The sequence below is a fragment of the Choloepus didactylus genome, chromosome 6 (assembly GCF_015220235.1).
Source record: "Choloepus didactylus isolate mChoDid1 chromosome 6, mChoDid1.pri, whole genome shotgun sequence".
NCBI classification, from domain to species: domain Eukaryota; kingdom Metazoa; phylum Chordata; class Mammalia; order Pilosa; family Megalonychidae; genus Choloepus; species Choloepus didactylus.
The window spans coordinates 146,958,001-146,972,272 of record NC_051312.1 but is presented as its reverse complement, the minus strand read 5'-3'; the positions used below and the strand labels follow the sequence as shown (position 1 = coordinate 146,972,272).

At 42.0% G+C, this 14,272-nt stretch overlaps 1 long non-coding RNA gene across 2 annotated transcripts in view; it reads right to left on the bottom strand.

The window, feature by feature from the left end:
* The window catches only part of LOC119537669, a 74,855-nt gene extending 67,591 nt beyond the window's left edge, over positions 1-7,264 (bottom strand). For both annotated transcript variants that reach the window (XR_005217453.1, XR_005217452.1), the window contains exon 1: positions 7,120-7,264. This is a non-coding gene — a long non-coding RNA (uncharacterized LOC119537669). The remainder of the gene's footprint in view (positions 1-7,119) is intronic.
* Between the last annotated feature and the right edge of the window lie 7,008 nt (positions 7,265-14,272).

Sequence of the window (14,272 nt, the reverse complement as noted above, 5' to 3'; positions counted from 1 at the left end):
GAACACTACAGTCTTTCAGGAGAAAGTGTTGTCTTGCCAATATCCAGATTTTGGAATTCTAGCCTCAAAACCATGAGCCAGTAAAGCCCCATTATTTAAGCCAACCCATTGAGTGCTATTTGTGATAGCAGCTGGCACCCTCTTCAAGCATTTGGTGGCTTTTTGCCACCCAGGTTAAAATTGGGATTCTGTTAGCAAGGAAGAAGGAGAATGCATAGAGGATGGGAAATTGGGAGTTTCTGTTAAAAGAAGTTGAGAATAGGGGTTTTCAATACCCTCCAGGCCAGCTATGTGACTACTTGCTCCCCATGATGCATGCACACGTTTCTGGCTTCAGCAGCCAATGAGCTAAACCTATGGGTGTCTAGGAAGACTCTGCTCCTAGAAAGGGGGGCTGCAAACCTGGTCATCCCAGCCCCTCTTTCCCATTACCTCTCACACGTGATGCATTCCCCACTCGGCCCTTGCCCTTGGCCAAGGCTCCCCTTTGCACACTCACTCTCACCTGTGTTCCCAAGAGCCAACATCCCATTACAGCAAGGTACCTCTCCTTTCCTTCTTATTACCCCTTTCAGCAGAATTTCCAGCCACGGGAAGCAGCCAGGAGCCACCCTGTGGCTGCCCGGGTGTTCCAGGGCTCCTGGGAAGGAGCTGCCTTGGCACTCGCAAGCTGCAGCGGCTGCTTTTCACCCCTTCCCAGTTAACACCGTAAAAACACACACTCTCCTGCGATCAGGCTAAGCCAATTTCCAAGTCCTATTTGCAGCAAATGCTGCTCTCTCTTTCTCCCCTGCTTGGTGTTGCTAAATGCTGTTCCCTGTGGCAGTCCGCAGAGGCCTGCAGGGAGAAAATAACATGGAATTAACCTTGAACATAGGTGTGGGGGTGAAAGAACAGCTTTACCAAAATGAGGATAATAAAGGGCCAATAATCACCCCCTTAACGTTGGCTCTTTGGGGTGCCACATGGAAAAAAAAAACTGTGTTTGGTTTTCCAATTTTATAATAGGACTTACTGCAGCTCATTAGTCCCTCTTCTTCCCCACCCCCCCCTCCCCATGTCTGAGCAGAAACAGCAAAGAGACAAGCTGAAAAAATGGAAATCAGCCTGCCCTGACATCTGTGCCCCAGGAAACCAGGCATAGGAGGAGAGGGACAGTCTCATTCAACCGTGCACTGTGTCATGAGCCAAGCTGGCTCTCACGGCCTGTCTTCTGTACACCAGTGTGCTGGGATTTTCAGAATAAACTTTACATATAGTTTGGTATAATTCAGTGATTTCCCAGCAGGTCAGATTGCCTCTTTTTGCTTTCTCCTTGCTCTATTTCATGGTGTCCGATTCCCTCACATCCTGCTTGTATGAGAAATATCTTGTTTACCCATTTAGAGGACTTTGGTAGTCTAGGGCAGTGCTTCACAAATGTTAATGTGCAAACACATCACTTGGGAGATCTTGGTTAAATGTCGATTCTGATACAGTGGGAATGGGGTGGGTCTGAGATTCTGAATTCTGACAAACTCCCCGGTGATGCCAATGTTGCTGGCCTTTGGACCACACCTTCACCTTGGCATGAATGGCAAATACATTTGTATTGAGTTAAGCAACTGAGATTTGGAGGTATGTCAGTTACAGCAGGATCTGAAAGCCTTGGAAAGAAGAGCCTGGGACTTCTAGAATCACTGATCTCCACACCTCCAAAGATCATGAATCTGAGACATAGAGGCATATTTGAAGTCAGAGCACTCTGACAAATGAACCACCTGTGCCACATCAAGTTATATTTGAGTTATATAGACTTATTGTTTCTAAGAAGTGCTATTGGCTTTTCCTAGGCTACAGGTATCACTATATTGTAAACCTGTGGAAAGTTCTGCTTGTACATGGCCTTCCAAGCAGAGGGGTCCAAAGAACCATGTTCTTCCTTCCCTCTTTGATATCCCCAAACCATTTCATCATCTACATCCCAAGGACCGATGGCCCTGGGGAAACTAAGGCAGACCACAAGGTGCTCAGCAGAGCACAAATCTGAGGGCCCTTTCATTTTAACCTAGCACCACAAGGATCACTTGACAGGGACAGGACTAAAACCAGTGCATGTCCAGCCCAGTGCTGCTTTTTAACGCATCCAGGTCTACCTTCCAAACATGTGTCAGGCATCATGGGAAAGGGCCTCTTGAGTCTAGAGCATCCTCAAGAACAGAGCACTGAGGCTTTCTTCCTCCCAGCTCTTCACCCCTCAACTTACCTTCTCCCTCTTCTCCAAGTCACTGACTACCTCCTTTTCTTCTACACTTTTCCAGTTGTTCTTTATTTTGCTCTTGCTTCTCCCTTTGGATGTGACACATTCTATTGTCTCCCCAGTTACAGTTATATAACTTTAGTTTCCAATTGTCTCCACTGCTGAACTTGGAATGAGAAATATGTTCTTTGGCCACATCAGTCAACACCCTTCCCACTGTAGCCTCTCCTCCAGGTGACCTCATCACTCCCACAGTTTCAGTTATCAACCATATGCCGATGTATCCCAAATTTCTATCTCCAAACAAAGCTCTCTTCAACAATTCAGACTCAAATATCCACAGGCACAGAAAATTCCATGTGCACTGAATGGCACTGGTTCATCAAACCCAAAAGAATAAAGGAGAGACAGAAAGAACTTTTGAATTCCCTAAGGCATGGAATGACAATGGACCTCCCTCCCAGTCACTGGAGCCTGACACCTGGGAACCATCCCTGACCCTTCCCTGCCTCCCAGGCTCCCACAGCTCAATGAATTTTTAAATCCTATAACTTCCATCTTCTAAATTTCTATATAACCAGTCATGTTTTCAACTGCTTTGGGTTCTTCACACAGCTTGTTCTCTCCATTTTGAAACTTTCCCCCTCTTTTTAAATGGCTTAGTGTAGACAAACTTGAGGGCCACATTTCAGTCTTCTTCAACTCTTCTGCAGTATATTATTGCCTGTTGACAAATGAGTGACACAAGGAAGTGATAAACAAATGATAAAGTGAGTTATGAAAGGCCCTTGGTAAGTTGGGAATTTTAAATGGAGCTGAATCGCCTTGGAAGTCACGTCATTTAGACTACACTATTGGGGTCACTGGCATCTTGCCCAGGAGAATGATTCCCAATTATTCCAAGAAAGAAGAGCTGCCCCCCATGACTCAGCATAGAGCAGCAAACTCTGTCCACTCATGATGTTTTTCTCTCCAGAGATCACGTCCCTGCGGATAGAAGTTTACTGCACAAATTCCCCTCTGACTCATTTCTGGCCCACAGGGAGATCAGAGAGATTAGCGATTGTTTGGAAGAGGTTAATGAGCCCACGGACTGGCAGTTCCTGCAGCCTCAGCAACGTTTTCTGCCTTTCTTTTTGCTTCTCCTCCTTCTGCCCGGGCATCTCCTCTTGCAAGAGTCTTTCTAGGTTGGTGAAATTCAACTCAGTTTTCTAGAGCACCTTATACTACATACCCCAAAATGCTTTACAGGAGCTAATAAATGATGCATGATTTTTGTGAGAAAGAGCAGTGGATTAGCATGTCAAGGTTTGGTTTCCGAGAGCTGGGTCTTCCTCTTGCCCATGAGATGAAGGCAGAGCAGTTACTTGGCATCTCCTAGGATCAGTGTCTTCATGAGTGAAACTGGTCCCTGCCCACCTCGGTTAATATGCAAGCCATTTAGGTAATATCAGCACTTTATAAATTCTATATTGGGCTACAAATAAAAGCTACGACTGTGGATAATAGCAATAACTTACAGAGTTTTTTTACACATAGCTGGGTACAAACTTCTCAAAAATCATCAAACGTTATCAAAGAAGAAGATGAGGCAGACTGACAATAAACTAAAGAAAGAAGAGGACAAAGACCCCAAGACAAGATAGGAGTGGAAAGGAGCTGGCACTTAGATTTGGGATATGAGGGTGACAAGAAGTGGATCTGGGAAAGGAGGCAGCAAACAGTTCATGCAAGCACTTGGATACTTAAAGAATAGCAGCAGGGATGGAGAAGGGTGGGTTGATTCAAGAACTAAAGAGACAGTAGGATCTAGCCATCATAATCTCTTCTCAGAAACCTCAGGTTTCTGCGGCAAAACACTGCCTCCAGGAAGGCAGATGGGATAACCAGAAAGAAATTTGTCTTCTAATCAGAAAATCTGCATTTGATGCCTAGCCTTGCCAATTCACATTAGCTTTATGGATTTGGGCAAATTACTTAATCTCTCTAAACTTCAGTTTCTTCAGCTGTAAAATGGGGTAAGAATTGCCCTTCATATCTTACTGGGTAGTTGCAAAGCTCAAATCAAATGAGATAATCTATGAAGATGCGCTTTGTAAATTGTCAAGCGCTGCATAGTCATAAGGCAGTCACAGCATCCTCCAGAGACTAGTCAAACCAAACACAAAAGGGTTAGACAGAAGAGGAAAGGAACTTTCCACTCTGCACCCGGGCCTCCTACCTGATGCATACTTGGCCTACCTTGATTTGTATTGGTCCAGGGATTCTTCTCATGGCCCTTTAAATTATATAAAGCTCTTCTGTAGCGAGGAAACTTTGCAAGAAACTTATTAGACACAGCAAAGACCAAAATCAGCACAGAGCTCACATTGAAAAGGTTTAGCAAAAAAATAAGGATTTCTCTGGAGGTTTTATATGTGCTTAAATGGCTCAGAGAGCTAAATTGTGAAATTACAAATGAGATGTAGAATGGCATATTTAATTACACAGCATCATCTGCAGTGAGTGCCTCATACCATGTAAGAAATTTGCAAAGACTGTTTATCTGGCACTGAACTCCAGGAAGAATCTGTAGGAGAGCCAAATGAGCTCTAGCAGGCTTTCAGAAGACAGAGGATGAGTTTCTGGGGGCAGCACATGGACTCTTCTTCATGCCTGGGGCCTTTGTTGCACTTTCACCCTCAAATTCCAAAGGCTCATCAGGATTTCTTCTGATTTGACTCATTTGGGAAGAGATGGAAAAATGATCCCTGTTTTGCAGGTAGTGAGAAGATTGTATCATTATAAGCAATTATAAGGCATGTCCCCTACTCTTAACCAGTTTACAAGCTAATGGGGTGTGCAAGATAGGTTCGTGATACAGATAACTACCTTGCGAAGCTCAATGTCAGACACGCAGTGGGAGACAGCAGCAGAGGCTTTGGAGCAGGCAGAGTTGGGATTGACTCCTGGTTCTGCTACTGAGTGGCCCGAGAGTGTGGGCAAGGGAATGTAACCTCCCTGAGCCTCAGTTTCCTCAACTGTAAACCAGGGACAGCAATGCCTGTCTTGGAGTGTCAGTGTCATTAAACGAAATGATTCATGTAAGACATATAGTCTGGTGCTCACATGTTGGAAGGGCTCTAGAGCTAGTAACACTCTGGGTTTGGGTATGTGATGCTGATGACTAAGGGCATTATGGAAAGTCACCCAGCAAGCCAGGGACTCACACATTGGAGCACATAACCTCCTCTGATTCCAAGATCTATTGCCTTCAAGTCCCAGACATCATCTAAGAGTGCCTAAATCCTAGCCACAATACACCAAGGTGCAACCATTAAAGCAGCAACCTAAAACTTCTGTATTTCACAAAGTAGAAGCCAAGAAGATGAGCCCCCAGGCTTCTGGAGAACCCCAAACCAGGTTTCTGTCCTCGCCTCTGTCCTTGACTCTCCGTTCCCTGCCTCTGGCCACAGGACCTCATGACCTCGAAGACCCGCAGTCTTCCCAAGGCCAGCTTTGGAGTGGCTGACGCCGCAGCAGAGCCTGGCAGCCAGGTGTGCAGGAGGCACTCACAGGAGAGAACAGATTGAGAAGCACTTTAGGAAGTCTCTGGCACAGATGCAAAGGCAGAAGGGAAAGTTTTCCCTGTTCTCCATCTTCCAACCCCTCCCAGAAACTGAAGGAGAGGGACACGGAATTTAAGATAGGAAAAAACTGTTAATTCAAACCCGGCAATGTTCTGTGCCTCTTTTTCAAATTCAGGCAATTGAAGCTGTATTCGACACCAAAGCATATTTATTACAGCCCACGTGGAAATCCGCAGCACCAGCAACTACCAGGAATATGTAATCTGATTACAGAGAGCACAGATGAGCTTGGCACAGATGACAAAACAAACATTTAATAAGTGTGTGTTTGTGCATGTGTGTGTGAACACGTGTCGGGATGGAGGGGCCGAGGAGGGAGAATACTGCATGATTTAGTTTCATTTTACTTCTTAATCATTATTAAAAGAATGAGGTTGGGACTTAGGAAGAATGAAGCAATAGTACAAAGGCACGAAGAGAAGGCTTCCCCCTGCTTTGCCTCCTGCCGTAAATACCTCCCAAGAAGAGTCTACAACAGCATTTCCTAAAATGTGTTCCATTTTGTAAGTCTTACATGCACATACACACAAGATTGAAGTAGCATTTCTTAGTTACATGCACATACACACAAGATTGAAGTAGCATTTCTTAGTTACATGCACATACACACAAGATTGAAGTAGCATTTCTTAGTTTGGGGAAGCTTTGTTTGTTTAACCTTTTATCTTTGAGTTTGTCATGGAAACATATGTCAGAGAATCCTGTAGATCTCATGGGTAATCAATTCGGATGCCTTTCTACTTTCTGCCTAATATCTAGCCTAAATCAATCACCAAATATATGTTAAAGCATGAGGCTTTCCAGAAGACACAAAGAGGTCTGAGATTATTTTCTCTGCACCTACAATCATTCATAAAGCCCTACTGACTTACATTGATTATAAAAATACCTATAATCTGCCAATCCCTCCCTTTCCCTGTTGCCTTCATCATCTTTTGCCGAGTCAGCTCAGGTGCCACGTAGTTGAAGCCTTCCCTTATCCCCATGCCCAGCTTCTCTTGATGCCCCCCATCTGCATCCTCTGAGACCTTGGGTATGCATTTTTTGTAGCACTTACGTATGGTATTTAAATAATATGTTTTTAGATCTGCCTCTGACACTAAATTGATAGTAAGCTCTAAAACGACTTCATAAACCCACCCTATAACACAGTATCTGCAGCTCAGTAGACACTCGCTCCAATGACATTTGCTTGCCAGTGCCTAGCCTCCGTCAGAGCCCATTTTCCTGGGTGTCCCAATTTTTGCATACCTGATATCTCACTAGCGGACTGTGGCCTCCCAAAGTACAGGACCCGATGCATCTTTGAATCTCCAGTGCCTGGAACAGAGCTTGCTACATGCTTATGAATGAATGAACGGAGGAATGAATTAATTCCTGAATGACTGCATCTCTAAATTCCCTTTAAGTTCTCTAAGGCTCCTTCTGATTCTAAAATAAGAGTTGGTGGGTGTCACGTGAGCAGCACAGACAATAAGAGCTATTACATTTCACAGGAGGGAAAGATGGCTGTCAGCTAGAAGGGCTGGGGGCAGCTCTAAAGAGGAAATGTGAATTCAGCTGGCCCGGGGGAATGGGCAGGATATGGGCATGTTGACAGGGAGATGAGGATGTTTCAGGAAGAATGAGGAGCAGAAGGAAGGGTACGGAGGCAGCGGGAAAGAGCAGTCCCTAAAGCTACCACATTTGTTTTCTATGTCTGTTCTGTATGGAAAATGGAGGAATGGGGTCAGGTCTTTTTCTCCTTTGCCTACAGAATTCTCTGAGCTAGCACATCACCTGATTTGTTCTTGCCACACAATCCTTCAGATTCTGGAGTGGGGAGGGGAGGGAGTAGGGTGACCAATTGTCCTGGTTTGGCTCAGGCTAAGGGTTTCCCAGGCCATGGAACTTTCCGTGCTAAAGCCAGGGAAGTCTAGGGCAAGCCAGGAAAAGCTAGTCTCCCTGGGTGGAGAGATGGAGAAAAACTGAAAGTAGCTAAAGGAAGCCTTTAGAACCATTCACCCCCAGCCCTCTCCTACCATGAACCCTAACTCCTGATTTATTTCCTCCTGCAGGGACAAAAGGAAATGGTTTTGCAGTCACAGAAAATTCTTTCACTTCCTCCAAGAAGCTTTCTCTCACCCCTCCCCTCCTAATCTATGTTAGGTGCAGCACCTCAGTGCCAGCATATAAAAATTGCTATCATGCATTTACCAATGCTTGTGTGTCAATCATCTGTAGTCTATGTTCCCACCAAATAAACAATAAACCCTTTGATAGCAGGACTGTGCTTTATTTGGCCTTGAAGCCCCAGTTTATAGTACAAAGCAAGCAAATCAGTGCATTTTGTTGAAACAATGGATACATTTACTGGTTGGTTTATAGGTTTGTTAGATGGTTTGGATATTCCACAGTAAGGCATGGATCCATCCAAGAGGTGTAAACATCCTCCTGGACACAATCAATCAACACCATTTGCAATAACCACCCCTCTCCCCCACACCACCCATGTCAAAAGGAAGACTGAGGTGGCTTTTGCTGTTGAGCAGTAATCTGTCATGTTACACCAGGATTTAGTTTCTGGAGCCAGCTCCCTAAGGCTGAAGGGCTCAGCAAGCCTTAGGCCACGAGGCCCTTGGCTCCCCAGGCATTCCCCTGTTTCAGCAATAAGTCAAACAGCTTCCACTAATGGTCCCTAATGGTGCAGCAGCAGAGCTCAGGGATGGCAGCCATACAAGCCTTCTATGCAGTCTCGTTTGAGGTCTTGGCTCCACTGGGCCCTTAGGCCCCATGCTGCTCCTGCTACATCATTCTGTGATTTAGGGGAAGTGATGCATTCGAAAGAGCAAGTATTCCAATCACAGACAGGATAAAGAAATAATTTCGGGATGCACTAGTGTCAGCTTTTTGTATTTTTCCCTAAGTTTTTTTTTTTTTTTTTTTTAATTTTCAAACCTACTGAAAGTTGATTCACCAGTTACTAATGTTTTGTTCTATTTGCTTTATCTTTCTCTGTGTGTCTCTTAATTTTAGTGTATCTTGGTTTTTGCTAAACCATGTGAAAATTAGTCACAGATATCATGACACTTTCCCCCCTGAAATACTTCAGCACGTATCTCTTAAGAACTAGGACATTATCTTACCTAACCACAATGTTTCTGCATTCCCAAGAGATTAATACAATAATATTATCTAATATACTGTCCAAATATAAACTTTCCCAATTTTCCTATGAACATTATTTAGATACAGCCTCAAGAATCACCCAATACTTGTGACTGTCATTCTTTTTAGTCTCTTTAATCCAGAAGTGTTTCCCATCTTTTTTTCGGCTGCTGGTTTTGAACATTCAGGCCAGTCTCTTATAGAGTGTCCCACAGTCCAGATGTGTGTGATTTTATCTTCATTATTAGACTGATATTAGACATCTCTGGCATGTGTACTAGCTAGGTGAGACTGCATACCTCTCATGGCAGCATACCACAAGGCCCATAAGATCATTTTGTCATGTTATCAATAACGTGGCATCAAAGGTTCAAGAGTGAGACCTACTGAGACAGTCAGACAGGGCATTTTCTTCTCTTATTTGGGTAAGTTGATGTCCGCCAGGTTTCTCCCCCATAAAGTCTCTTTTACCCTATATAGATAAAGGTACACTGAGATCATGTGGATATCTTGTTCTCTAACACTTTTACCCAATGGATTTATCATCCATTGATGATCTTTGCCTGAACCAATTATTGCATTGATGGTTGCAAAATGGTGGGCTAATTCTATCTTGCCTTGTACATACATAAGATGGCATTCTTCTGATAAGAATACTACCCCACCTCCCACACAAATACATGCTTTCTTAACTTTTTATTTTGAAATAATTTTCGATTCACAAGAAGTTGCAAAAAAATAGAACAGAGAGGTCCCGTGTACCCAAAACCTAGTTTCCCCAATGATGACATCTTGTTTACCTAGAGTACATTACTGAAAACAGGAAACTAACATTGGCACAATACAAATAAGTGGACTGCAGACCTTTCTTGGATTTCACCACTTTTTAATTTTTTTAACATTTTTAGTGCAGTTGTAGGTTTATAAAAAAAAATCATGCAGAAAATACAGAGTTCCCAAATCATACCCTCACACAGTTTTCCCTGTTCTTAGCATTTTGAATTAGTGTGGTACACTTGCTACAATTGATGAGCCAATATTATTATAACTATACTATTAACTATAGTCCATAGTTTATTATGGGTTTACTAAGGGTTACTCTTTTGGTTGTGTAGTTCTATGGTTTTGTTTGTTTTTAAATTTTGATTGTGGTATTTTATATACAACATAAAATTTCCCATTTTAACCACTTTCAAGCATACAATTCAGCAGTGCTAATTACATGCACAATGTCCTGCTACCATCAACAACATCCTTTACCAAAACTTTTCCATCACCTCAAACAGAAACTCTACCAATTGAGCATTATTTCCCCATTTCCTACCCCACCCCTGCCCCTGCTCACCTGTATTCTAATGTCCTTAATTTAAATTATTTTTTTGTTTCACTTGGACTCATATTTTTCATTGCGTTATAATCTATTACCTTAATTATTCTTTTTTGTTGTGCAAAGTGTGGCAAATTTGGCCAGTGAGGACCCCTTTTAGCCAGCTCCTGTGTCCTTTCAACAAACCACCTCAGCCTTTGGGTTAATCTTTCTTTTCTTGTACAGCATGCTTGGTCTTTTCCCTGCCCCATCTCTCCAAGAAGCCCTGGCTTCTTTTAGTGGGGGAATGGTATTTAGAAACCAAGATCTGGGTGCTAGGTGAGCTAATTACTACTGGGACACTGCTTCTGCCCTTTCAATGGACAAAACTGATTAGAGACTGATAACCTCTAATTCAAACCCAATAGCACAAGATTCTTCCTTGCCTTCCTTATTCTGTTTGCATGCCCTTTCTCCCTGGTTCCTAACAACATCAATATATTTTACTCATTTGCTCAATCCTACAGTACACCCAAAATAGTTTAGAATTACTGTATGAATACCACTAGCAACAACATACCTGTTAAGTTCAAGACAGCTTTACAGTTTTTAGTCCTTAGACTATAACCCACTAAGGATATACAAATGATTTTTAATTATTTTTTCTGTATAGGTAGGTTAACAATTTGATATATAGTTAGGTTCCTTTGTTTCCTTTTGTATTCAGTTTTTACAGTTAATTTTATCTTTTGAAAAATGTTATTGTGATAACCTATGTACAACATATAATTTCCCCATTTTCACCATTTAAGTATACAGTTCAGTGATGCTAATGATATTCACAATGTTCTGCTACCTTCACCAATCTACCAAACCTTTTTTACCACTCCAAACAGAAACACTGAACCTATTAAGCAATTATCCCTCGACTCCTTCTTCCCCTACATCCTGGTAACTTTTAATCTTTCTGTCTCTGTGTGTGAACATGGTGGTGTGTGCATGTGTGTTTGCAACACATGGTGGTTGTCAATGTGTGTGGGTGTGCACAAGGCATCTCTGCTTGATGTAGATCTTTCTATGCTTGTTCTATATATTTCATATCTAAATATTTGCCCTTTGGTGCCTGGCTCGTTTCCTCAGCATGATGTTTTCAAGGTTCATCCATATCATAGCATGTATCTGAACCTCTTTATGGCTAAATACTATTCCATTGTATCAATAGACTGCATTTTTTTTCTCCATTCATCTGACAGTGAACACTTGGCTTGTTTCAACCTCTAATCAATTGTGAACAATGTTGCTATGAACATTGGTGCACAAGTGTCTGTGTTCGGTTTTAAGATTTGTCTTGAATTCATCCTTACTGATTTATTTTTATTTTTAAATTTATATATAAAACATTTATAACGTATTCCTCAAAACTATATATAATCAAGTACCTAGGAATAAACTTAACCAAAGATGCAAAAGACCTATACAAAGAAAACTACATAACTCTACTAAAAGAAATAGAAGGGGACCTTAAAAGACGGAAAAATATTCCATGTTCATGGATAGGAAGGCTAAATGTCATTAAGATGTCAATTCTACCCAAACTCATCTACAGATTCAATGCAATCCCAATCAAAATTCCAACAACCTACTTTGCAGACTTGGAAAAGCTAGTTATCAAATGTATTTGGAAAGGGAAGATGCCTCGAATTGCTAAAGACACTCTAAAAAAGAAAAACAAAGTGGGAGGACTTACACTCCCTGACTTTGAAGCTTATTATAAAGCCACAGTTGTCAAAACAGCATGGTACTGGCACAAAGATAGACATATAGATCAATGGAATCAAATTGAGAATTCAGAGATAGACCCTCAGATCTATGGCTAACTGATCTTTGATAAGGCCCCCAAAGTCACTGAACTGAGTCATAATGGTCTTTTCAACAAATGGGGCTGGGAGAGTTGGATATCCACATCCAAAAGAATGAAAGAGGACCCCTACCTCAGCCCCTACACAAAAATTAACTCAAAATGGACCAAAGATCTCAATATAAAAGAAAGTACCATAGAACTCCTAGAAGATAATGTAGGAAAACATCTTCAAGACCTTGTATTAGGCGGCCACTTCCTAGACTTTACACCCAAAGCACAAGCAACAAAAGAAAAAATAGATAAATGGGAACTCTTCAAGCTTAGAAGTTTCTGTACCTCAAAGGAATTTCTCAAAAAGGTAAAGAGGCAGCCAACTCAATGGGAAAAAATTTTTGGAAACCATGTATCTGACAAAAGACTGATATCTTGCATATATAAAGAAATCCTACAACTCAATGACAATAGTACAGACAGCCCAATTATAAAATGGGCAAAAGATATGAAAAGACAGTTCTCTGAAGAGGAAATACAAATGGCCAAGAAACACATGAAAAAATGTTCAGCTTCACTAGCTATTAGAGAGATGCAAATTAAGACCACAATGAGATACCATCTAACACTGATCAGAGTGGCTGCCATTAAACAAACAGGAAACTACAAATGCTGGAGGGGATGTGGAGAAATTGGAACTCTTATTCAATGTTGGTGGGAACTTATAATGGTTCAGCCACTCTGGAAGTCAGTCTGGCAGTTCCTTAGAAAACTAGATATAGAGTTACCATTCGATCCAGCGATTGCACTTCTCGGTATATACCCGGAAGATCGGAAAGCAGTGACACGAACAGATATCTGCACGCCAATGTTCATAGCAGCATTACTCACAATTGCCAAGAGATGCAACAACCCAAATGTCCTTCAACAGATGAATGGATAAATAAAATGTGGTATATACACACGATGGAATACTATGCGGCAGTAAGAAGGAACGATCTCGTGAAACATATGACAACATGGATGAACCTTGAAGACATAATGCTGAGTGAAATAAGCCAGGCACAAAAAGAGAAATATTATATGCTACCACTAATGTGAACTTTGAAAAATGTAAAACAAATGGTTTATAATGTAGAATGTAGGGGAACTAGCAGTAGAGAGCAATTAAGGAAGGGGGAACAATAATCCAAGAAGAACAGATAAGCTATTTAACGTTCTGGGGATGCCCAGGAATGACTATGTTCTGTTAATTTCTGATGGGTATAGTAGGAACAAGTTCACAGAAATGTTGCTATATTAGGTTACTTTCTTGGGGTAGAGTAGGAACATGTTGGAAGTAAAGCAGTTATCCTAAGTTAATTGTCTTTTTCTTATTCCTTTGTTATGGTCTCTTTGAAATGTTCTTTTATTGTATGTTTTTTTAATTTTTTTTTATACAGTTGATTTAAAAAAAAAAAAAAAGTTAAAAAAAAAAAAAACGGAAAAAAATATGCAGAGCCCCCTTGAGGAACTGGTGGAGAATGCAGGGGTATTGGGCTGCCCCACCTCGACGGTTGCTAATGTGCTCACAGACATAGGGGACTGGTGGTTTGATGGGTTGAGCCCTCTACCACAGGACTTGCCCTTGGGAAGACTGTTGCTACAAAGGAGAGGCTAGGCCTCCCTATAATTGTGCCTAAGAGCCTCCTCCCGAATGCCTCTTTGTTGCTCAGATGTGGCCCTGTCTCTCTAGCTAAGCCAACTTGGCAGGTGAAATCACTGCCCTCCCCACTATGTGGGATCAGACACCCAGGGTAGTGAATCTCCCTGGCAAAATGGAATATGACTCCTGGGGAGGAATGTAGACCTGGCATCATGGGATGGAGAACATCTTCTTGACCAAAAGGGGGATGTGAAAGGAAATGAAATAAGCTTCAGTGGCAGAGAGATTCCAAAAGGAGCCGAGAGGTCACTCTGGTGGGCACTCTTACGCACAATATAGACAACCCTTTTTAGGTTCTAATGAGTTGGGGTAGCTGGTGGTAGATACCTGAAACTATCAAACTACAACCCAGAACCCATGAATCTTGAAGATGATTGTATAAAAATGTAGCTTA